Source organism: Lactuca serriola, chromosome 5 (assembly GCF_051521515.1).
Source record: "Lactuca serriola cultivar US96UC23 chromosome 5, Lser_US96UC23_V15, whole genome shotgun sequence".
Classification (NCBI taxonomy): domain Eukaryota; kingdom Viridiplantae; phylum Streptophyta; class Magnoliopsida; order Asterales; family Asteraceae; genus Lactuca; species Lactuca serriola.
Window position 1 is genome coordinate 203,094,718 of NC_136412.1, and position 24,597 is coordinate 203,119,314.

Genomic DNA, 24,597 nt, shown 5'->3' on the forward strand with positions numbered 1-24,597 from the left:
CCCTATTTCCCATATGTTTTATTTAATTCACTCATAATTTTCCTGCAAAACAAACAACAAACTGTCTATAAATGCAAGAATATGATTATATGATCTTTAAAATGTGTTTAATGCATCGACTTTGACAAAATAGTATCTTCTTTTAGTTGCGGGCTCAATACCAGAATAGTTATTAATTGCAAATTATATATACATACTAATTGTAAAGTACCACTTGAACAGTTCTGATTTATGATTGGCTGGATTTTTTGTTTGGGTTTTCTTTTTTGTAAATTTTTCCATCATAATGGGTCGGTTTCGTTACTGTTCATTCCCCATACGTGTTCTTTTATCCGTTCTTCTCCTTCTACGTGTACTGCCCTCTCAGTTCTTCTCCACTGCCTCCTTGATTTACTGTTTTACATCGTCTGCACAACTCAAAATCGATGACTGCTTCGCACACCTATTTTCTATCTCTCCCACTGTTCCTCACCGACTCTTTAAATCAAAGTTTGAGGGCTCCCATCTGTTACTGATCGGGAAAGAAAAATGGAGGTGGGTTCCTTCGATCCTTGACTGCTCAAAAAGAAACACGAAGGAAGCAGGTGGTGATGGCGTTTTTCGATGGTGTTGGTCGGAGGAAGGTGGCAAGGTGGCGTTTGTCGATGGTGTTTGCCACTCATATGGGTCCCTCTTTTCTATTTTTGATTCCATTTTTTCTCACAACTCTCGGTAGGAGTCGATGGTACTAGAATTTTCAATTATCAGCCCTAAATCTTCAAGAATGTTGATTCCACCGTCGCACCTTACCACCATGGTACCCTAATTTCATTATTTTACAATGAGAAATTCGAATCGTTTATCAAAATTCTTCTGACAAATACAGGCAAGTTAATTAATTATATTTGCTTCACCATTTCTTTTTATTTGGGTATATTTGGGTATATCGACTCTTTTCCTGTTGATTAACAGAGCAAAGCATGATGATGGAATCATTTTGCTCCCAATCTTCAATTACAGCAGCAAGGGTGGTGCCCTAAGCTTCTGCAGTTCCGATTGAGGGTCTATGCAAAATCTTATCTACCGAGAGACAGAGAGAAAGAAAAGGAGGAGAAAAAAATGGAAGAACCCTTGAAGTTTTATTATATTAGGGCCAAATTCTCCTACTTTCTCTCTCTATACGCTACAATATTACTTCCAAACATACACAGAATAATTAAAATTTTGGAAAAATCTTAACAGTTCTTGATGCTGGCCTCATCGTCATCCTTCAAGAGACTCAATTCTCTGGTACGGCCTCTATTTTCTTCAAATTTACTGTTCTTGATGACCTACATTTTAACAATTCTTCAATTTTGCCCCAAACCCACTTCATAAAACAGTTGAATTTGCACACAAAATATAAAAATCATAATTTTCTGTTGTGGGTAGGCGTACATTCCTTGAAACGTGTACAAAAAATATGCATAGGTAGTGAAATGTATACAGAGTAGAGTAAAAAAACATATTAGTTTGCATTAAAAGGCTTCAAGGCACTCAAAGTTGCTTTCATATCTCTTAAATGCCGCTAATCATCTGTGTTTTTCTGTATACTCTACGTAGGAGTGCAACATCATCTCTTGGGTACAATCAGCTTATCAATGGCATAACATCTTGAAATCACTTGTCATTCATTGTTGGAGCCACAAATTACTATATTCTGGTAAAACATTACTTAGTATTTTCATAAGGATCTAAATACAGCATTGAAAATGCAGTAATTTTTGATTGAATTTGCAGCAAGTAATGATTCAATAGTGTTGAGATATTGGAGACAAAGCAAATGGAAGAAAGTAAAATTTTTTTTTTGGATATACATACAATTTTTGAGGAGAATTGGGTTCAATATTCAGATAAGTTTATTTAACTGTAAACAATATTTTCAGCTATTTGTTGTTTTGAAAATTTCAGATATGGTTAGCTGCATAGCTGTACCCTGTTCCTTACCCCCTCCACTATTTTCTCCAAATTTTCCTCCAAATTCAAATTCAATGACCTCAACACTTCCAATATTCTCACTGACACAAGAAAATCATCCAAAATAAGCTGCTCTGGCGCCGAAAATTCTCAAAATCAACAGCAACAGCTCAATCTATCTGTTCTTCAGTTGGATAGAATTGAAGCATCAAACAAGATGAAGGTAGTTTTTTCACTTTACCCGTGTACTATTTTAAAAAAAAAAAAAAAAAGACGCCATTGCCCTTATGAATGATTTGGACAAAATTTCCCTTATAACCTCTTATCTGTTTTTCCACGTACATCTATCCACATCCATTTTACTGAACCTAATTTTGTTAATTGTGACAGTTCGTTTGTTGAGAAGAATTACAAGGAGTTGAAGAAAGCAAACCCTAAGTTGCGTATACTGATCCGTTAGTGCAGCGGCACCGAGCCTCAGCTGTGGGCGAGATACAGTAAGAGAATCCCCTATTGGAATTGATTCTTCTGCCCTTTGTATTATTACAGGTGACGACCAAAAATGTCACTCTTTCTGGCGTTGAGTGGTTGCCATTTCTGAGGGAAACAAAAGTAAGTTGTTTCCAGCCTTAAATCATCTTTTGATTTGCATTGAAGGCATGTTAAAAGTTCATTGTTTATTGGTAAATTTTCAGTCCTAATTTTTGCTTCTATGGTTGCACAACAAGTGTTTGTGATATTGTCTCAACAGATTGTTAAGAGTTCCATGTTTAGGAAATGATAGAGGATTATTGACAGATAGGGAGGAGGTGGTGGAATATTATCTATATCAGGTAAGTGTTTTTTTATGAGTGATATCCAATCTCCGTCGATTTGAATTATGTTACATTGAACATCAATGATGGAATTGTGTTCCATGTTGTCTGTTTTACTTGATACTAATTTGACCCTGCTTAGAAAGAATTTATTAGTTATGAAAATGGTTTGTCTTCATTCTTTGGTTTAGCAAAAAGGAAACAGTTGTCTGGTAATTGGTTGTAATGAATAAAAAGAAAAGGTATTTTTATAGTATTATCGGAAAAAATTAATAAAATAAAATAAAATCTTTGTATCAGGGAGATTTCATCCTGTTTTAGCGTCAATGGATTAGTGGATTACTAAAATCGGCGAGGACGACGATTGAGTCGGCGGTTCTGTTCAGTTAGCACCGTCATCAGCGACCATCCGGTTCCATCATCTTCTACACCCGTACATGTTTTGTATCTATCGTCTGTTTTCTGAATTTTGTGGATGCGGTTTTCCAACTTTCCAATGGTTGTTCCTATTGAAAAGCAAATTACACACATACACTAGATGGAATAAAAAACCCCTTTTCTTCCATGTTATTTTTACTCAGGTAAAACATCATACATGATCTTTTTTGTTTTGTTTTGTTTGTTTTTTTTTTTTTTTTTTTTTTTACAGTTTTTAAATCTATTGGAATAAGATATTGATAGTCTAATGTGATGGGTGTAGAATTTCTTGTAACAAACTACTATAAGTAAAAGTTTTTTAGGAGCTTAAGTTTACATTTCATAGTATACTTAAACCAGTAATCACAATTTTGAAAATGTAGTCAATATGGCTCTAATGTTGATATCAATGTATCTGCAACTTCTAGGGTTGCTGGGTACTCCACCAGCTTTTAACCATGACTATATTTTTAGTGTTCTAGAAATCTTTACTACTTGAAGCATATTGTCTTCTGTGTTCAAATTTTTTTGCTACGGTACCTCCCGAGTTTTTTTGTTACTTGGTGTAATTTTAATTATTGATGCAATTCATCACAAATGTAACCGTTCTTGATGTAATTCATCAAAGTTTTAGGTGAATACATACTTCAAAGATTCAGAAGTAGTATTCTATTGGTCATTATGCTATGTACACAACTAATTGTAGAAAATAGCAGGAATGCTCTTCTGTCTCTCAATTGTACTTGTGCTTTATAACCTAAGTTTCAGGACAAGGGCATAAACTATACCATTCAGTATATTTTTCTTTGCATGTATGGAATATTTAGAAGTAGTATTTTACATGGATGATATCGATTCTTGCAATCATGATTTCTATATTGGTTGCTATACTCATCCAAAATATGTAATCATTTTTATCTTTCTTAATGAAAGTATAGGTATTTTGATTGTTGCAATTAATGATTATATTTGGTGTTACATTGCACACTTCTTAAACTGGTATAGTGAACTGAAGGCATTATCGCATTGTACTTAACATTTTTAGTGATAATCACAATATGTACCTCCTTATTGCAGCATGCTTACATCTCTTCAATACATTGGTTTTATGAGAAATATGCAAGTAGGTAGTGTTGACTGCTGTCACTTAAGGTGTTAAGTACCAAACATAACTTTTCCCTTTTGTTATAAGAGGTTTTGAATCGTGCTCAATGTAGCTCAATAAAATTTTACCGTTTTGTCAATTTCTTTGACATATCCAACCCCGCAAAGCGGGGGATTCTTCCCTAGTTCTAAATAAAGGAAGAAGGTAAATATGTAATTATAATTAAATGAGCCTTTGGTTTTAAATTACAGCACATGCCAATACTCACTTTCTTACCATGTGTAAGAAGTAAAACCTCAAGAAGATAACAAAATTTCTCCATAACCTTCAAACTAATAAAGTATGTCCCTGTTAAAAGCTGACCAAACATAAATAATGCCAAAAACATAGTCATAAATCATTGTCTAGATACAATAATTAGCAATGCACTTTCAATTTTATGTCTAATATAACATCTTATTTTGAGTTATATTTCCTTAATTTAATTTAATCATTTTTAGAAGCTGTTATGCATTTTATATGCATCTTTTAACATGTTTTTCTCGGTATTTATTTATAAAAAACTAACTATCTCTCTACTGTTATTATAAATTATGTGTTTTTCATTATATTTGTAGAATGCCCGTACTACTCACGTTTGTTATGATTTTCAGAGCTATTTGGAGCACATGGACAAATATGTGAGTTCGAGATGTGTCACACCTCCAAATCGGAACGGCGGAAACGTTCGGGGGTTGAGGACGTCATGTTCAGTATCATAACAATACACAATAGTAAAACAAGCAACAACATCATCCATTGCACTAATAATATAGTTAATACAAGTGTGTTCTGAATGTATTTGTAAGACACCAATATATATATATATATATATATATATATATATATATATATATATATATATATATATATATATATCAAAATAAAAGACAAGCCTTGAACACGCTCCATCTTCTCAAAAACCTAGTCCAGTGTACCTGTCTACTAGTGACCTGAGAATACAAGTTATTTTGAAAGAGTAGATCAGAATTAAAGCCGGTGAGTTCATAAGTATTTTAGTGTCATTGTTTTTGTAACGCTTGTGTTTCTGGGCTTATCATTAATGTTGATATAATAGTCTAGGTTAACCTTTGTAACCCGTTTTGAAATAATAGAAGTGTATTATTTGAGTATTATGTGTTTTGTGCTTAATTGCTTAATTATGTGGTTGGATTAATTAAGAATAAAAAAATAAGCGTCAAAATTAAAGTATTAGTTATGCTCGTTATCTTTGGATAATGTTGTAGTAGTTGAAACGAGGTTTCTGAATATATATAGAACACCCAAATCTGACTTCATATGAGGAAGTTATGATTTATCGAAGTTTCGACTTAGCGGTATGCAGCCTGAAATATTCGATTTGAGATCGAGCGGTTTTTAGCCGAAGCAAGCTAAACGAGAATCGAAGGTCTCGTTGTTGGTATCGAAGCGATGAAAAGTTAGGCGAGAACGGACGTCAAACGAAGAAGTTATGAATTTATAACGAAGTTTTTCTGTCCAGGCCTATTAAAAATAAATAATAAAAAATAAACTTAAAATTAGCCGACGGAGTCTAAACAAAAGTTGTAGAGCGTAATCTCACCTACGCGTGGATATAAAGAACGTTGAAAACGGAGTTCGTATGAAGAAGATATGAATTTTCGAAGTTTATTAAATAATTAATAATTAAATTTAATTATTAAACCCGGTATTATCCGAAGGGGAGTCACCGGGCATATCCGAAGTACGCCCAGCGTACTGTTGTACGCCCCGCGTACAGCGAAGCATGACGACCTTCGCACTCGAGTTCTTCGGATGACGAACGCCATGACGATTTCGGACGAGTACGCCCCGCGTACTCCGAGGCTCCAGCCTCCTATAAATAGGATGCAAGGGCAGCCGAGTTCTTTTGCTCTTTTCTCTCTTCTCTCTCCCGTTTTGCATCGATTTGCATGCCAGAAATACCCCGAAGCCCCGGTATTATTCTCGAGCCCCGAAGCAAGTCCCGAGATCCTAAAGATCCCGAGAAGTGCGATTCCCGAGCCGAAGCTCTGCCCGCGAGAAGTTCGATTTTTGTAGAGATCTTCCAGATCTGCTGAGGATTACTACTTCTGCAAGCCGTAGTGTTGTTTGATCGTCTTCTGATCAAGTGAGTGTATACTACCTTTCATAAACACGATAACAATACAAGTATGGTTTGAGTGTATTAAGTATATTGTTGTTTATGTGTATAATTTTGTTGTTATAAGTGTGAATGTATATTCATTCTCTTCCATCTCATAGATCTGAATTGCTTTCTATGAAATACGTGTTATGTGGGTATGCCTCATATGTTATATGGAATATGTATTGAATGAAAATGATATACAGGTTTTAAACTATGTATGAAAATGTATATTTATCTACTAATATGTTGGGTAGAACATGGGTAGATAGTTGGTGTGTAATAAACAGATGAGAGGCCTCGATGTTGTTGTTGTTGTTGATCTAGTTATTCAGCGGAGTATGGATAACGACCACGGACTCTTTCTAGACAGTCCAGTGGAACGCTAGAAGGTTCATAACTTGTAGGTGTTGTGAACGATGTGTTCACCGGTGTACTCTATCCCCCTTATGGTTGCCTTTAAGATATCTATTGTTGAGGAAACCCCTTAGTAGTAATGTCCGTCCCGATGAAAATCCTAGATTAGGTCCCTTGAGATAGATGTTATTTTAGGGACGTAAAGTGAGGATAACGAGAATGGGTAATCGGGATAGTGATTGGTTGGTGAAATTAAATATAATTTATTTATTGTGGGTTGAAAACCCTATATGCTCACCAGGCTCCCAAGCCTGACCCACTCAGTTTTATTTGTATTACAGGTAGTGGCGTAAGAGGGATGAATCATCGAGTTGTTTTGTTTACAAGTCTGTATATGTATATAATTGTTGAATGACTTGTAATGTTATCGTTTATGCTTTATGGTCTGTATCGGAACATGACATCCCGAGTTTTGATTATATAATGAAAATGCATCTCTTAATGAAATGCTTTGATAAATATTATTTTATCATGTTTTGTTTTGGGAACAAATTTCGCAACTCTTTTAAATCAAAAGGATTTACTCTGAAATTATTTAAAAAGCATAAATGAAATCGGTCTTTTCTGGCCGAGATTTTGGGGATGTCACAGTTGGTATCAGAGCATTAGTTTAAGCGAACTAGGAATTTGTAGGATTTCTAGACTTAAACTTAGAATGCTAAGTGGAATTGTGAGATGTGTGTCTGATAAATTTTAGACACGAGCACTAGTTTATTTTACGAAAGTTGCCTAAAATGCTTTTATGTGCTAAATGTTATATGTTGCCATATATGATATTAATTGTTCGGATCTACGGTCTGTTGCCAACCGGATCTGGAAACCTTATGTGTGTAGGATTCTAAGCGTATGCCTACGTTATTAGAACTAGCATGTAAACGTTTCGGAGTAATAAGGATGATTTGAATATCTATCGTGAATGAGGATCTAATTTCACCTTATTCGGTGTGTAGATCAAAAATGGTGAGAATAAGGAGTGGCGTTGGAAACGCACATGAAAACAGGAATCAACCCCCAGTGATTGAGCAAATACCTATTGTAGCAGCAGCACCAGAACCAATAACAATGGCTGGGGTGCAAGCCATGATTCGGGCTATGCTAGCCGAACAAAGGGATGAGATGCGACAGATGTTGCATGATAATAGGGACGAACCTATCATACCTATTGAGGAACCCGAATTGATTCCCGAGCAATCGGAGGAAGGGAACAATAGTCGCATTATGAGTCAAGTTGGGACTCAAGGAGAACGAAGGAACAATCCGGAAAGGAGAAACAACAAGGATGGGCGAATGTACAAGAACTTCTTGGGAACCAAGCCGCCAAGTCTTTCTGGGAGCCCAAAGCCTGTTGAGATAATGGATTGGATCTCCGAAATGGAGATGGTATTTGAAAGTTGCGACTGTAGCAACAAACAGAAGACTGTCTTTGCAGTCAGACAATTGAAGACTGGAGTCTTGAGTTGGTGGAAGTTGTTGGAAGATACTATGCCACGAGGAGAAGCCCTAAAAATGTCATGGGAGGAGTTCTTGGAACAGTTAAGGGTGCAGTATTGTTCAGAGATAGATCTGATTGATCTGAACAATGAGTTCCAAAACTTAAAGAAAGGGAAAATGAGCATAGACGACTATGCTACTGCATTTACTGAGAAAATGAAGTTATTTCCGTACCTAGTTCCAACAGAACTCTCCAAGATTGAGAGGTTTACTAATGGACTGCCTGCCGACTTTGGTCCGACAGTCAAGATGGCAACTACTCTGAAAATGGTTGTTCGTGCAGCTAAGAATGTGGAGGCCCAGTAGAAGGAAAAGGGTCTGGAAAGGATAGATGTTGGTGAAAAGAGGAAGTTCGATGGAACTTCAGGGTCCAACAAGAAAAACAAGTTCTCGAAGTCTGGTTCGAGGGGAAGTGGAGGCGAAGCGAAATGGTGAGACAAATGTAAGAAGAAGCATCATGGAAAATGTGAGGTAGTGGCCACATGCTACAAGTGTGGAAAGCCAGGTCACTATGCCAATGAATGTAACCTCACTAAGAAAGTTTGCTATGGTTGTGGTGAGGAGGGACACATGTCGAGGGACTGCCCGAAGAAGAAAGAAGCAGCAAGACCCAACATTCCGCCAAAGCTAAAGGCGAGAGCCTTCCAGATGACACTAGAAGCTGCTAAAGATGAAGCTGATGTCGCTTCAGGTACCTTTCTCGTTAACAATTTGTCTGCCCAAATTTTATTTGATTCTGGAGCCAACTACTCCTTTATATCGCATGAATTTGGTAGAAAACTAGCTTTGCCTGTTGATAGACTAGATAATGCCTTATTAGTCGAAGTTGCTAGTGGCAAGTTTGTACCTGTTAGCCATCGAACATCTTAATTGATCTGAATGGGAATAAGTTCCACGAGGAATTATTGTCTATCGAACTTAATGGTTTCGACATTGTTTTGGGAATGGATTGGCTTAGCGCCAATGATGCTGAAATTTTGTGCAAGAACAAGATAGTGAAAGTGAACCCGCCTGGGAAAGATTCGTTTATGGTGTATGGGGACAAACGCAGAGTAAATTCTGGAATCATTTCCCTAATGAAAGCCAGAAAATGTTTGACCAAAGGGTGTACATCATACTTAGCATTCGTGATCGATGCTAAGAAGGAAAAGAAGGTGATGCAGAGTATTCCAGTGGTGTGTGATTATCCGGAAGTATTTCCCGAAGATCTTCCTGGATTACCGCCTGATCGACAAGTGGAATTTCGTATTGACTTGTTACCCAAAACAACGCCAATTGCAAAAGCACCTAATCGATTAGCACCGACGGAGATGAAGGAGCTGATGATGCAACTTCAGGAGTTATTGGACAAAGGTTTCATTAGACCTAGTTCATCGCCCTGGGGAGCTCCGGTGTTATTTGTAAACAAGAAAGATGGAAGTATGAGAATGTGCATTGATTACAGAGAGCTGAACAAGGCAACAATAAAGAATAGATATCCGTTGCCAAGGATTGATGACCTGTTTGATCAATTGCAAGGTTCGAGCTATTTCTCGAAGATCGATCTAAGGTCAGGATATCATCAGCTAAAAGTAAGAGAGCAAGATATCGAGAAGACTGCATTCAGAACACGATATGGACACTACGAGTTTTTGGTTATGTTGTTTGGACTGACCAATGCTCCAGCAGCATTCATGGATTTAATGAACAGAGTTTGTAATCCGTTCCTAGATAAATCTGTGATAGTGTTCATAGATGACATTCTGATTTATTCAAAAAGCCAGGAGGAGCATGGCAGACACTTGCGAGAAGTGTTGGAAGTTTTGAAGAAGGAGAAGATGTATGCAAAGTTCTCCAAATGTGATTTTTGGATTCGTGAAGTCCAATTCTTGGGTCACGTGGTCAACCAAGAAGGTATAATGGTTGATCCAGCAAAGATTGAAGCTGTAATGAAGTGGGAACAACCGAAAAGTCCCACGAAGATCCGAAGCTTTTTGGGATTAGCAGGATATTACCGAAGGTTTATCCAAGGCTTTTCTTCGATCGCTACTCCATTGACAGCTTTGACCCACAAAGGAGCTACTTATGCTTGGAATGATAAGCATAAAGAAGCATTCAAGAAGCTAAAGAAGAAGTTATGCTAGGCACCGATACTTTCTCTACCCGATGGAGTTGAAGACTTCGCTGTTTATAGCGATGCGTCTGGGGTTGGATTGGGTTGTGTTTTGACCCAAAGAGAAAAGGTGATAGCATATGCGTCTCGACGGCTAAAGGAACATGAAAAGAATTACCCGACTCATGATTTGGAGTTGGCAGCGGTAGTTTTCGCTCTGAAAATATGGAGGCATTACCTCTATGGCACGAAGTGCAAACTTTTCACTGATCATAAGAGTCTCCAATATCTCTTTAGTCAGAAAGAATTGAATATGAGGCAACGACGCTGGCTAGAATTACTTAAAGACTACGACTGTGAGATACTTTACCACCCCGGTAAAGCTAATGTTGTTGCTGATGCCCTCAGTCGGAAAGTCAATCTTGAAAGGAAAAGGCCAAGAGCGTTGAGAATTGAAGTTGTCTCGACTATTTTGGAAAGTATAAAGAAAGCTCAAGAGGAAGCTTCTGAAAAGAATGACCGAAAGGAGGAACGTTTGGGCAAAACGTTGGTATTCGGTGTAAACAGTCATGGACTGAAGGTGTTCCAAGATCAGATTTGGATACCTAAGACAGGAGGAGTCAGAGATCTTCTGATGGAAGAAGCTCACAAGACCATGTACTCGATTCATCCCGGTAGCACTAAAATGTATAGGGACCTAAAACCCTACTACTGGTGGCCGACGATGAAGCTTGATGTTGCAAAGTATGTGGCTGAGTGTGTGACTTGTGCGAGAGTAAAGACACAACATCAGAAACCGTACGGGAGTTTAGAACCATTGCCTGTGCCTATGGGTAAGTGGGAAGACATTGCTATGGATTTTGTCACTAAACTGCCCAGTTGAAAGAATGGTCACGACCAGTGTTGCAAATATCGGCCTAGCCGACCGATTAATCGGCGCCTAGGCGCTTGGCGGTCCTCCACCGTCGACGTTTATAGCTAATCGGACCCTATTATCGGACGTGGTCAAAATCGGTCAAAGACGGATATTATCAGGTCTAGGCGGGCCTAGGCGCCCTAAACGGTAAAAAAAAAACACTTTAAGGGCAAAAGTGTCAAATTGTTAGAATTGCTGCTAGGGTTCTTCTCACTCCATCGCATTCATTTCTTTTCTTTTTTGAAATTCTCTCTGTAGTCTGAAGGAATGAAAGAAAGCATGAACTGAAGCTTCTAAAACGACGCCATCTTCTTCTTCGATGTCATCTGTCCCTCCTCCGACACCGTCTTTTTCTTCCATTCACGTCGTCACAGTCTGTCAGTCGTCATCCTCGAAGCTAAACCAGTCTTCGCCTTCTGAAGCTTCTACAACAGTCACCGCCTCCTGTGTGTTATATAGTTATATAGCAATAATCAGCATGGAATCATTGATCATGTAATTCCCACATATCCACAGCCTCCTGCTACTGAATTCCCTCAACATTCACAAAGTTCCAAATGCAGTAGACAACAGGTTGCAGGTCCACATCTCTTCCTGATGCTATTGGAACCCATTATTCATAACACTTTTTTCTCCCCATTTTATGCAGACTTGGATCCAAATGCAATTGTTGGTTATTTAGATCTAATGTATTAGGAATCAAAAGGATTTTTGTAATCATAGTATCATGTTATAATGTTATATTTATTAATTTTTAGTAACTTTTAAATAGATATAATGTTATATTCTTAGGATTAATGTTTTATTTATTAATTTTTTAATAATTAATGGTCTCCGATTAATCCCCCGATTAATCCCCGCCTAGCCGATTAATCCCTTGACCCCAGTCCACCGCCGAGCTACCGTCGAGCGATTTCTGCAACCTTGGTCACGACATGATTTGGGTGGTCGTTGATCGATTCACTAAGAGTGCGCATTTCATAGCAGCCAAGGAGAAATGGTCTATGGATAAGCTTGCGAATTCTTACGTGAAAGAAATTGTGAGGCTTCACGGTGTTCCGTTAACGATTGTGTCGGATCGTGATAGCCGTTTCACCTCGAGGTTTTGGAAAAGTCTACAAGAGGAATTGGGTACCAAGTTGTGTTTAAGTACAGCTTACCATCCGCAGACTGATGGTCAGAGCGAACGAACGATACAAACGCTTGAAGATATGCTGAGAGCATGTACTCTAGAATTCCTAGGTAACTGGGATGAACATTTACCTTTGGTAGAATTTTCCTATAATAATAGTTTTCACTCGAGCATTAAGATGACACCTTACCAAGCTTTGTAAGGACAGAAGTGTCGTACGCCGTCTTGTTGGCTTGAGGCTGGGAAAAAGCAGTTTATGGGACCGGAGATAGTCCATCAAACTGCTAAAAAAGTTGAAAATAATTAGGGAAAGAATGTTAGCAGCTCAGGATCGTCAAAAGAGCTATGCTGACAAAAAGCGAAGACCGATGACTTTTGAAATTGGAGATTCGGTTTTGCTTAAAGTTTCGCCGTGGAAGGGACTTATAATATTTGGTAAAAGGGGAAAGTTGAGTCCAAGGTTTATTGGACCGTTTAAAGTTCTTCAGAGGATTGGGAACCAAGCTTACAAGCTCGAACTACCAGAAGAACTAAATCGAATTCAAAACACTTTTCATGTGTGTTATTTGAGGAAGTTCACGGGGGAAGTTCCCGACATGATTCCACTTTCGGAGTTGAGAATCGATGAGAACAAAAGGTTGATTGAAGAACCAGAGGCAATTGTTGACCGAAAGACTAAGAAGTTGCGACGCAAGATGGTCGAGTTAGTGCTTGTCCGATGGAAACACACGAATGGGCCGAATCTCACCTGGGAGACAGAGAGTGACATGATGGGTCGCTATCCGCAGTTGTTTGTTGATGTGTGATTCCGGGGACGGAATCATTCTAAGGTGGAGAGAATTGTAACACCTGTGTTTCTGGGCTTGTCATTAATGTTGATATAATAGTCTAGGTTAACCTTTGTAACCCGTTTTGAAATAATAGAAGTGTATTATTTGAGTATTATGTGTTTTGTGCTTAATTGCTTAATTATGTGGTTGGATTAATTAAGAATAAAAAATAAGCGTCAAAATTAAAGTATTAGTTATGCTCGTTATCTTTGGATAATGTTGTAGTAGTTGAAACGAGGTTTCCGAATATATATAGAACGCCCAAATCTGACTTCATATGAGGAAGTTATGATTTATCGAAGTTTCGGCTTAGCGGTATGCAGCCTGAAATACTCGATTTGAGATCGAGCGGTTTTTAGCCGAAGCAAGCTAAACGATAATCGAAGGTCTCGTTGTTGGTATCGAAGCGATGAAAAGTTAGGCGAGAACGGACGTCAAACAAAGAAGTTATGAATTTATAACGAAGTTTTTCTGTCCAGACCTATTAAAAATAAATAATAAAAAATAAAGTTAAAATTAGCCAACGGAGTCTAAACAAAAGTTGTAGAGCGTAGTCTCACCTACGCGTGGATATAAAGAACGTCGAAAACGGAGTTCGTATGAAGAAGATATGAATTTTCGAAGTTTATTAAATAATTAATAATTAAATTTAATTATTAAACCCGGTATTATCCGAAGGGGAGTCACCGGGCATATCCGAAGTACGCCCAGCGTACTGCTGTACACCCCGCGTACAGCGAAGCATGACGACCTTCGCACTCGAGTTCTTCGGATGACGAACGCCATGACGATTTCGGACGAGTACGCCCCGCGTACTCCGAGGCTCCAGCCTCCTATAAATAGGATGCGAGGGCAGCCGAGTTCTTTTGCTCTTTTCTCTCTTCTCTCTCCCGTTTTGCATCGATTTGCATGCCAGAAATACCCCGAAGCCCCGGTATTATTCTCGAGCCCCGAAGCAAGTCCCGAGATCCTAAAGATCCCGAGAAGTGCGATTCCCGAGCCGAAGCTCTGCCCGCGAGAAGTTCGATTTTTGTAGAGATCTTCCAGATCTGCTGAGGATTACTACTTCTGCAAGCCGTAGTGTTGTTTGATCGTCTTCTGATCAAGTGAGTGTATACTACCTTTCATAAACACGATAATAATACAAGTATGGTTTGAGTGTATTAAGTATATTGTTGTTTATGTGTATAATTTTGCTGTTATAAGTGTGAATGTATATTCATTCTCTTCCATCTCATAGATCTGAATTGCTTTCTATGAAATACGTGTTATGTGGGTATGCCTCATCTGTTATGTGGAATATGTATTGAATGAAAATGATATACAGGTTTTAAACTATGTATGAAAATATATATTTATCTACTAATATGTTGGGTAGAACATGGGTAGATAGTTGGTGTGTAATAAACAGATGAGAGGCCTCGATGTTGTTGTTGTTGTTGATCTAGTTATTCAGCGGAGTATGGATAACGACCACGGACTCTTTCTAGATAGTCCAGTGGAACGCTAGCAGGTTCATAACCTGTAGGTGTTGTGAACGATGTGTTCACCGGTGTACTCTATCCCCATCATGGTTGCCTTTAAGATATCTATTGTTGAGGAAATCCCTTAGCAGTTGTCACACCCCCAAACCAGAATGGCGGAAACATTCGGGGGTGGATGACTTCACGTAGTATCACAACCATCGAATATTGTAAAGAAAGTAACACAACCATCACATATATAATGAAAACGTTTGTTGATGCGTTATACATATTAGCAAAAGAATATTACAATGAGATGATAAATGTTCAATAATAAAACATCCTTAGTGTTCCCTTCTCCAAAAGCTGGTGGTTACCTGTATTACTGATTCCCTGAGAAATACAAGTGGTTTCGAAAAAGTGTCAACAATTAAGTTGGTGAGTTCATAAGTGTTTTACATTGAAAAGCATGTCCTTTTTGATAGTAAATCGATGAAAGAGGTTTTCAGAAAATCCAATATTTTCTATAAATGATTTCAAAAGTTTCATGTGTTGGAGTGTGTTTGTGTTTTCCATACTTGAATAACAGTGATAAAATTTGTGTTAACGATAAAATGGAAAACTGAAATGCATATATGAATCTCGTAAATCAAACTTGTTTTTATACTTTTATGTGAGTTTTATAACCATGCTATTGACACTGATGGCCTGTAACAACGTTCTTCAGGCGTTGGAACTGTTATGACATTTGTCACCCCAGGCCTGCCGGCCTAGCTGTAGCTAACAGCTTAGGTGTGGGATTGTCAATCCCGTATAGATCTATACACAAGTATCACGCTCTCTCTCCAAGAGATTATGGTATATAATACAGGACTTGAAATGCATACATACGAGTACGTTGAAGTTTAAATGTCTCACATTACTTGGTATAAACAGATTGACGATAATGAAGGCTTTACTTCTTTTGAAAACATTTCATTTGTCGAGATGTATATGTAAAATGTATGAATCACTTGAATACTACACTCATTATAGTTTCTCAAAAGTATGTTCCCATTTGGTAATAACGACTTGGTGACATAATAGCCTTTTAAACATAAAGTTATTTTAGTATTAAAACCCTATAAAAACGATAATTATGTTTATAAAATGATACTTTGATTTGTAATGTACTTGTATCCCCCCCCCCCTAAAACGTGAAAAGAATTGAAAAGTAGGGGTATGAACTCACCCATTAAGTTTGAAGAGAGAGGCTAGGGTTGAGCAGAACTTCGACCGCGGATGGTTGCGTCGTCGGACTCTTCGGGGATCTCTGCAGCGTAAATCTTTCGTCGGGGGCTCGAGTGCGGAAACCGAGGTGATGGAATGGTCTCTGGAGCTTAGAGGTGTGGAAGAATGACTGAGAATTGTGAATGGTGTGTAAAAACTCGAGCTTATGCCTTCTATTTATAGGGCTGGAAACCCCCGTACGCGGCGCGTAATCTTGGAGTACGCGGGGCGTAATATGGTGTCATGGCTTACGACTCGGGTCTAGCTAAGCGTAGCTTGGGCGGGCCGATGGGACTCGACTCTGGGTCTAGTACGTGGGGCGTACTCCCAGAGTACGCGGGGCGTAATCCCTGCTTCCGACTTCTAAATTCCGTAACTTTCGCGTACGAGCTCCGTTTTTCGCGTTCTTTATATCCACGCGTAGGTGAGATTATGCTCTCCAACTTTCATTTAGACTCCGTCAGCTAGTTTTGACTTTATTTTTAATGATATATTTTTAATAGGCCGGGCCTCCTAAAGTTTGTTTAAAATTCATAGGTTCTTTATTCGACGTTGGTTTTCGTTTGTCTTTTTATTGTTTTATTACTACTGATGAGATCATCAACTTCTGTTTAGGTGGCGATAGCTAAATAACACTCGATCTTCAATCCGAGTTTTTAGCCCTCTACTACTGTTACGAAACTTTGAAAATCCGTAACTTCTTCATACGAGGTCCAATTTGGGCGATCTTTTTATGCACGTTCACCCTTCAACGAGATCTACGACTTTTGTTTAGATACTTAAGGCAAAAATGCATTTTATTGAGATTCTACTTTTTACGTCAAATAATGTTTTAACGTCGTGTCGTAAATATACGAGTGGTTATAATTTCTTCAATATAACCCGGTTTTGAGCGTTCTTTATGTTTTTGGAAACCTTGGTATGATATCTAATTTTCGATGCATCCCAGCTTAGATACTTGAACACTTTATTTTCGAGGTTAATTTCGTTGTACTTAGCTTTCGAGTGTTACAATGCTTTTTTTTTTGGAAAATATAGGGTTGTCACATCATCCCCCTGTTAAGGGAATTTCGTCCCGAAATTTAATCTAAGATAGTGTTTACAGTTTTAGGAAAAAGATGCGGGTACTTTTGTTTCATCTGATCCTCGCGTTCCCAGGTGTATTCAGGTCCTCGCTTGGCGTTCCAGCGGACCTTTACAATGGGTATGCGACTTTGTTTAGTCCTTTTGATTTCTCGATCCATGATCTCTACTGGTTCCTCCACAAATTGAAGGTTTTCATTTATTGCAATTTCGTCTAGAGGGACGACAAGGGTCTCGTCGGATAAGCACTTCTTCAGATTCGATACGTGAAAGGTAGGGTGTACGTTGTGGAGTTCCTGAGGTAGTCTAAGTTTGTAGGCCACTGGACCGATCCTGGCAAGGATCTCGAATGGTCCGATGTATCTAGGGTTCAGTTTTCCACGTTTTCCGAAGCGTATTAAACCTTTCCAAGGTGAGACTTTGAGTATGACATGGTCTCCAACTTGGAATTCCAAGGGTTTGTGTCTCTTATCTGCGTAACTCTTTTGTCTATCCCTTGATGCTTTTAGACGTTCTCGGATTTGAACAATCTTCTCCGTAGTCTCCCTTATGATTTCTGGTTCAGTGAGCGTGTTGTCAGTTGCTTGTCCTTTTGCTAGTTGCGTGTCCCCCACTTCGGCCCAGCACAAAGGTGACCTGCATTTGCGGCCATAGAGGGCTTCGAATGGGGCAGCTTTGATACTGGTGTGGTAGCTATTGTTGTATGAGAACTCGACCAATGGTAGATGTGTATCCCATGCTTTTCCAAAATCGATTACGCAAGCTCTCAGCATGTCTTCTAGGGTTTGTATAGTTCTTTCGCTCTGGTCGTCGGTTTGTGGGTGATAAGCGGTACTCATGTCTAGCCTTGTCCCCAAAGCTCTTTGTAGCGACTGCCAGAACCTTGAGGTGAATCTACTATCTCGGTCCGAGATAATGGATATGGGCACACCATGCAGTCGTACAATTTCTCTGAGGTATGTCCTTGTTAACTTCTCCAATTTATCCGTCTCCTTGATCGGTAGGAAATGCGCTGACTTAGTTAACCTGTCGACAATTACCCAAATGGTGTCGAGTCTGCTTGTTGTCTTGGGTAATTTTGTTATGAAATCCATGGTTATCCGCCCCCACTTCTATTCGGGTATTTCTGGTTGTTGTAATAAACCCGAGGGCTTCTGATATTCCACCTTGACTTTGGCACATGTCAGGCATTTGCTCACGTAGGTAGCAATTTCGGCTTTCATGTTTTGCCACCAGTACAACTTCTTGAGATCGAGATACATCTTATCGGAGCCGGGATGTATGGAGTATCGTGTTTTATGGGCTTCGTCCATAACGATTTCTCTGAATCCACCAAACTTCGGTATCCAAATTCGATCCATGAAATAACGAATTCCGTTGTTCTTGGTCTCAAGGTTTTTATCCATTCCCCTTAGGGCTTCTCCTATCACGTTTTCGGATTTCAAGGCTTCTATTTGGGCTTTCTTGATTTGCGTGGACAGGTGTGAATGGATCGTCATAGTTAGGGACTTCACCCGGCGACCTGAGTACTCCTTCCGACTGAGTGCATCAGCCACTACATTAGCCTTTCCAGGGTGATACCGAATTTCGCACTCGTAATCACTTAGTAGTTCTACCCATCGTCTCTGTCTCATGTTGAGTTCCTTCTGATTGAGGATATGTTGGAGGCTTTTATGATGAGTGAAGATGGTACATTTTGTGCCGTAGAGATAGTGTCTCCATATCTTCAGAGCGAAGACGACTGCTTCTAGCTCAAGATCATGCGTTGTGTAGTTCACTTCGTGCGTCTTTAATTGTCTTGAGGCGTAGGCATTGACCCTCCCTCTATGCATTAAGACACACCCAAGTCCTTGGTTTGATGCATCACAATAGACCACGAAGTCCTCCGTTCCCTCTGGCAAGGTTAGGATGGGCGCACTACATAAGGCTTGCTTTAGTGTCTGAAATGCGCTGTCTTGTTTTTCTCCCCAGTCGAAGGTCACATTCTTCTGGGTTAGGGTGGTAAGTGGCTTGGCAATCTTTGAAAAGTTCGGTATGAATCTTCGGTAATACCCGGCGAGTCCCAAAAATTGCCGGATTTCTGTAGGGGCTCTTGGAGTAGTCCAATTATCTATTGCCTTTATCTTGGAAGGGTCCACGTGTATTCCTTCTTTGCTTACAACATGTCCTAGGAAATCCACTTCCCGAATCCAAAATTCGCATTTGGAAAATTTTGCGTAAAGTTTCTCTGCCCTTAATGTTTCCAGTACTTGGCGGAGATGTTTGCTATGCTCTTCCTGGTTTCTTGAATAGATGAGTATATCATCTATGAAGACGATCACAAATTTATCCAGGAAGGGACGACATACTCGGTTCATCAAGTCCATGAACACTGTTGGAGCATTCGTCAATCTGAAGGGCATTACTACAAATTCGTAGTGACCATAACGTGTTCGGAAAGCCGTTTTGGGGATGTCTCCCTCCAGTACTCGCAGTTGGTGATAACCAGATCTTAGATCGATCTTTGAGAAGTAGCTTGCTCCCTGCAGTTGGTCGAATAGATCGTCTATGCGCGGTAAGGGATATCGGTTCTTGATCGTCAGTTTGTTTAATTCCCGATAATCGATGCACATGCGAAAGGATCCGTCCTTCTTTTTCACGAATAGGACTGGCGCTCCCCATGGTGAGAAGCTCGGTCTGATGAATCCCTTGCTCAGCAGCTCGTTTAATTGACTGGATAGTTCCTGCATCTCGGCTGGGGCTAAATGGTAAGGTGATTTTGCTACAGGGGTAGCTCCGGGGATTAAGTCGATTCTGAATTCGATTTGACGTTCCGGTGGGATTCCTGGAAGATCTTCTGGAAAGATGTCTGGGAAATTGCAGACTTCCGGAATGTCTTTAATGTTTTTCGATTCTCGTTTCTTGTCTACTACGTGGGCTAGAAAGGCATGATATTCCTTACGAAGATACTTTTGTGCTTTAATACAGGAAATGATTTGTAAACTTGAACTAGGTTTGTCGCCATAAATGACAAGAGTTTCGCCGTTTGGCAAATTTAGGCGAACAGCCCTTTCGTGGCAAAGGATATCGGCATGGTGAAGGCTCAACCGGTCCATACCGATGATGACATAGAAACTTCTTATGGAAATGGGCATAAGATCAACTCGAAACAAGCGCTCGTTTAAATTTAGTGTGCACCCTACGTACAAATCGTTTGCGTGTTCTGTTTTACCGTTTGCCATTTCTACAGTGAATATTTTATTGAGTGGTTGGGGTTTTTGATTAAGTAGGTGTTTGAATTTATGACTCACAAAACTTCTCTCCGCACCGCAGTCAAAAAGTATGCATGCATAAGTGTTGTTGAGTAGAAACGTACCCGTAACCACCGTGGGGTCCGCTATTGCTTCTCTCTGTCCTACTGCCAGCACTCTCCCCACACCGCCAATATTCCTTTCCTTGGGACAATCCCTCCTGAAGTGTCCAGTCTCTCCGCATCCATAACACGCCCGGCTTACCCCAGTGCCAGAAACTTGAGTGATTGGTCGTGCCGGTGCTTTACAGAAACGGGTTGTATGCCCTTTCCTGTCACAATTCTTGCAGTGCATCTCGCGACAAATACCATAGTGATGGTAGTTGCACTTGCTGCACTTGGGCAGATTCCCTGCATATGGTTTTGTTGGTGCAGAGGTAGCAGGAGTCGTGGTGGGGGTAGTAGCAGCATGAACCGCAACCATTTGTTTCTTTGAAGGTTCTTGCGAAGTCTGCCCCTTCCTTTTGTCCCAAAATTTCCTTTTGTTGTTGTTGTTGGCATTGATTTCATTGTTGTCGTTCCCTTTGGTTGGTTCAGCCATAATCGTTGTGACTCCTTGACAGACACCATGATCAACAAGAGATTGCGCTAGTTCCTTGGCGCTGGCGAAAGTCAAGGGTCTGGAAGCTAGCACACTTCCTCGAAGTTGGGGTGATAGTCCCCAGATGTATCTCTCGACCTTTTGGCTCTCCAGGGTTAACATTCCTGGGCAAAGCGTTATTAAGTCACTGAACCTGTTGGTGTAACCTGCTATGTCCGAACCTACCATCGAAAGGTTCCACAGTTCCTGTTCAAGCTTCTGAATCTCGCCTCTTGGGCAGTATTCTCGAAGGAGCATTCTTTTCAGGTTTTCCCAACCCATGGAGTTTGCCACCACCAGGGTTAGTGTCTGGACGTGGCCGTTCCACCATGTCAGGGCGCGTTCAGAGAAAGTAAAAGCGGCGAACTTTACTTTGCTTTCTTCAGGACATGCACAGATTTCGAATACAGCTTCTGTTTTCTCTATCCATTGAGATAGAGCCAATACTCCCCCAGTCCCGTAAAAGGGAATAGGTTTTCCGTTGGTGAAGTCTTTGTAAGTGCATACCCCTGAACGGCTTTGACCTTGGCCATTTGTAAAATTGTTTGTTCCTCCTCCCGATCCGTTGTTGCTTATTTGTGCCATTGCTGCAGTTACAGCAGCGGTTACAACAGTCTGGAACATAACGGTGTCCATAATTTGAGGAGGTGGTGGAGGGGGTGTTGAAGTTGAGTTTCTGCGTGTTGATCTACGAGGAGGCATGTTCTGGTAGAGAAAAATAAGAATGAATACTATAAGTTTCTAATGTTTTTACAATCGTGTGTTAGTTGTATCTTGTAATTTGTTTTGACTTTAGTTTATGGTTTCAAGGTAGGCATAGAAATTTAAAACTCGAAATTTTGAGAGGTATATAAGAAATATTTCATATTCATATATATAGGTCACACCTGAGGTGTGTTACATTACATATCTTGTTCGGGAAAATTTGACCCTCCTAGAGGTCTCCGATTGTAGATACAAAAGGGAAATAAGGGAAAAACTTTTATCCGAAATCCTAATCTATAACAAAATTGTTGGGCATCGAACAAGCTCTACTTGCGGCGTTTGGAGCTAGACTCGGCATCTGACCGTTTGACTCCCATTAGTCGCCTCTCGAGATCTGCTTGTTGTTCCTTCATCCCTCTTATTTCTGCCAGAGCCACTATCATTTGGTTCTGAAGTGTTCCCGTGTAGATTTGGGTATTCTCATGTAGTCCTTCCAAACGGCGGATGTCAGCGGCGTTACCTTGGGTAGCAGCATTGATCTCGCGAACTCTGGCTGCTTGTTGGTCCGCCTGGTAGTTCTGGTTAGCTATAGCATTCACGACGACAGGAAGTGCTCGATCAGCTGAGCCTCCCCCACTGACGTTGTAAAAATCCCGACACATGCCGAATGGAGGGCGTACACCTTGCTGGCGGCTCCAGTAATAGAGGTGGCTTCCCCAGATGGGGATGGGTCCCGGTTGATCTGGTCTGATTACGGGAGGATGAGGGATGGGAGGGTCGTACACTTCTGGCTCGGAGTCTGTCCCGCTAGAAATCTCTACGATCTCTTCGTCGACTTCAAACTCTTCTCCGACTTCGACTTCGAATTCTTCCTCGACCTCTTCTTCGATTTCCTCCGGATCTTCCTCCGGGTCTTCTTCTATCCAACCGCCGTTGCCTTGGTTTGGGTAGTAGGGATCTCCTGGTAAATGGAATCCGGCCATTTGTCTGTACTAGGATAGACGTATGAGAACGTTATAAGAAAAGAAATTTCTATTTAACGACTTCTTTTTTTTTGTACAACTATTTTTAATAATACTTCTATACTATTTGGCGAAACTAAAATAATTTTGTATTTGGTAAGTTTTCGGCTTGTTGTCCACTATGACCATTCCTCGACGTACGTTGGTCAAATCCAGGATAAATATAGTTGATCAGGATATATTTATTCTCGACTTGATTACATACCCCGGGGCTCAATCGTAGTGTCGTAACTTGCCTTAATACTTTTTAGTAAAACTTGTTATGATACGAGATTAATGCATGCTTGTAAAAATGTATATCTTTAAAAGAATGTATTTTGTTCATGAAAATGTTTCATCAGAGAGTTTTTGGTTCCCTTTGCATTCATAGTTTGTATATCGTATGTGGTTCGATATACTTAGTTCACTATAAACAAAGCTCTGATACCAATCTGTCACACCTCCAAACCAGAATGGCGGAAACATTCGGGGGTGGATGACTTCACGTAGTATCACAACCATTGAATATTGTAAAGAAAGTAACACAACCATCACATATATAATGAAAACGTTTGTTGTTGCGTTATACATATTAGCAAAAGAATATTACAATGAGATGATAAATGTTCAATAATAAAACATCCTTAGTGTTCCCTTCTCCAAAAGCTGGTGGTTACCTGTATTACTGATTCCCTGAGAAATACAAGTGGTTTCGAAAAAGTGTCAACAATTAAGTTGGTGAGTTCATAAGTGTTTTACATTGAAAAGCATGTTCTTTTTTATAGTAAATCGATGAAAGATGTTTTCAGAAAATCCAATATTTTCTATAAATGATTTGAAAAGTTTCCTGTGTTGGAGTGTGTTTGTGTTTTCCATACTTGAATAACAGTGATAAAATTTGTGTTAACGATAAAATGGAAAACTGAAATGCATATATGAATCTCGTAAATCAAACTTGTTTTTATACTTTTATGTGAGTTTTATAACCATGCTATTGACACTGATGGCCTGTAACAACGTTCTTCAGGCGTTGGAACTGTTATGACATTTGTCACCCCAGGCCTGCCGGCCTAGCTGTAGCTAATAGCTTAGGTGTGGGATTGTCAATCCCGTATAGATCTATACACAAGTATCACGCTCTCTCTCCAAGAGATTATGGTATATAATACAGGACTTGAAATGCATACATACGAGTACGTTGAAGTTTAAATGTCTCACATTACTTGGTATAAACAGATTGATGATAATGAAGGCTTTACTTCTTTTGAAAACATTTCATTTGTCGAGATGTATATGTAAAATGTATGAATCACTTGAATACTACACTCATTATAGTTTCTCAAAAGTATGTTCCCATTTGGTAATAACGACTTGGTGACATAATAGCCTTTTAAACATAAAGTTATTTTAGTATCAAAACCCTATAAAAACGATAATTATGTTTATAAAATGATACTTTGATTTGTAATGTACTTGTATTTCCCCCCCCCCCCCCCTAAAACGTGAAAAGAATTGAAAAGTAGGGGTATGAACTCACCCGTTAAGTTTGAAGAGAGAGGCTAGGGTTGAGCAGAACTTCGACCGCGGATGGTTGCGTCGTCGGGCTCTTCGGGGATCTCTGCAGCGTAAATCTTTCGTCGGGGGCTCGAGTGCGGAAACCGAGGTGATGGAATGGTCTCTGGAGCTTAGAGGTGTGGAAGAATGACTGAGAATTGTGAATGGTGTGTAAAAACTCGAGCTTATGCCTTCTATTTATAGGGCTGGAAACCCCCGTACGCGGCGCGTAATCTTGGAGTACGCGGGGTGTAATATGGCGTCATGGCTTACGACTCGGGTCTAGCTAAGCGTAGCTTGGGCGGGCCGATGGGACTCGAC

At 39.8% G+C, this 24,597-nt stretch overlaps 1 long non-coding RNA gene across 4 annotated transcripts; it reads left to right on the forward strand.

The window, feature by feature from the left end:
- Positions 1-334: 334 nt before the first annotated feature.
- On the forward strand, positions 335-5,114 carry LOC145053484 (uncharacterized). Of its 4 annotated transcripts, none has more exons than XR_013684493.1 (8): positions 335-1,269; positions 1,582-1,681; positions 1,759-1,811; positions 1,930-2,158; positions 2,326-2,547; positions 2,664-2,768; positions 3,051-3,331; positions 4,926-5,114. It is a non-coding gene; the product is annotated as an uncharacterized LOC145053484 (long non-coding RNA). The 4 variants fall into 4 exon arrangements; XR_013684494.1 differs by having other exon boundaries at positions 2,687-2,768; XR_013684491.1 differs by having other exon boundaries at positions 2,326-2,768.
- The last annotated feature ends 19,483 nt before the right edge of the window (positions 5,115-24,597 follow it).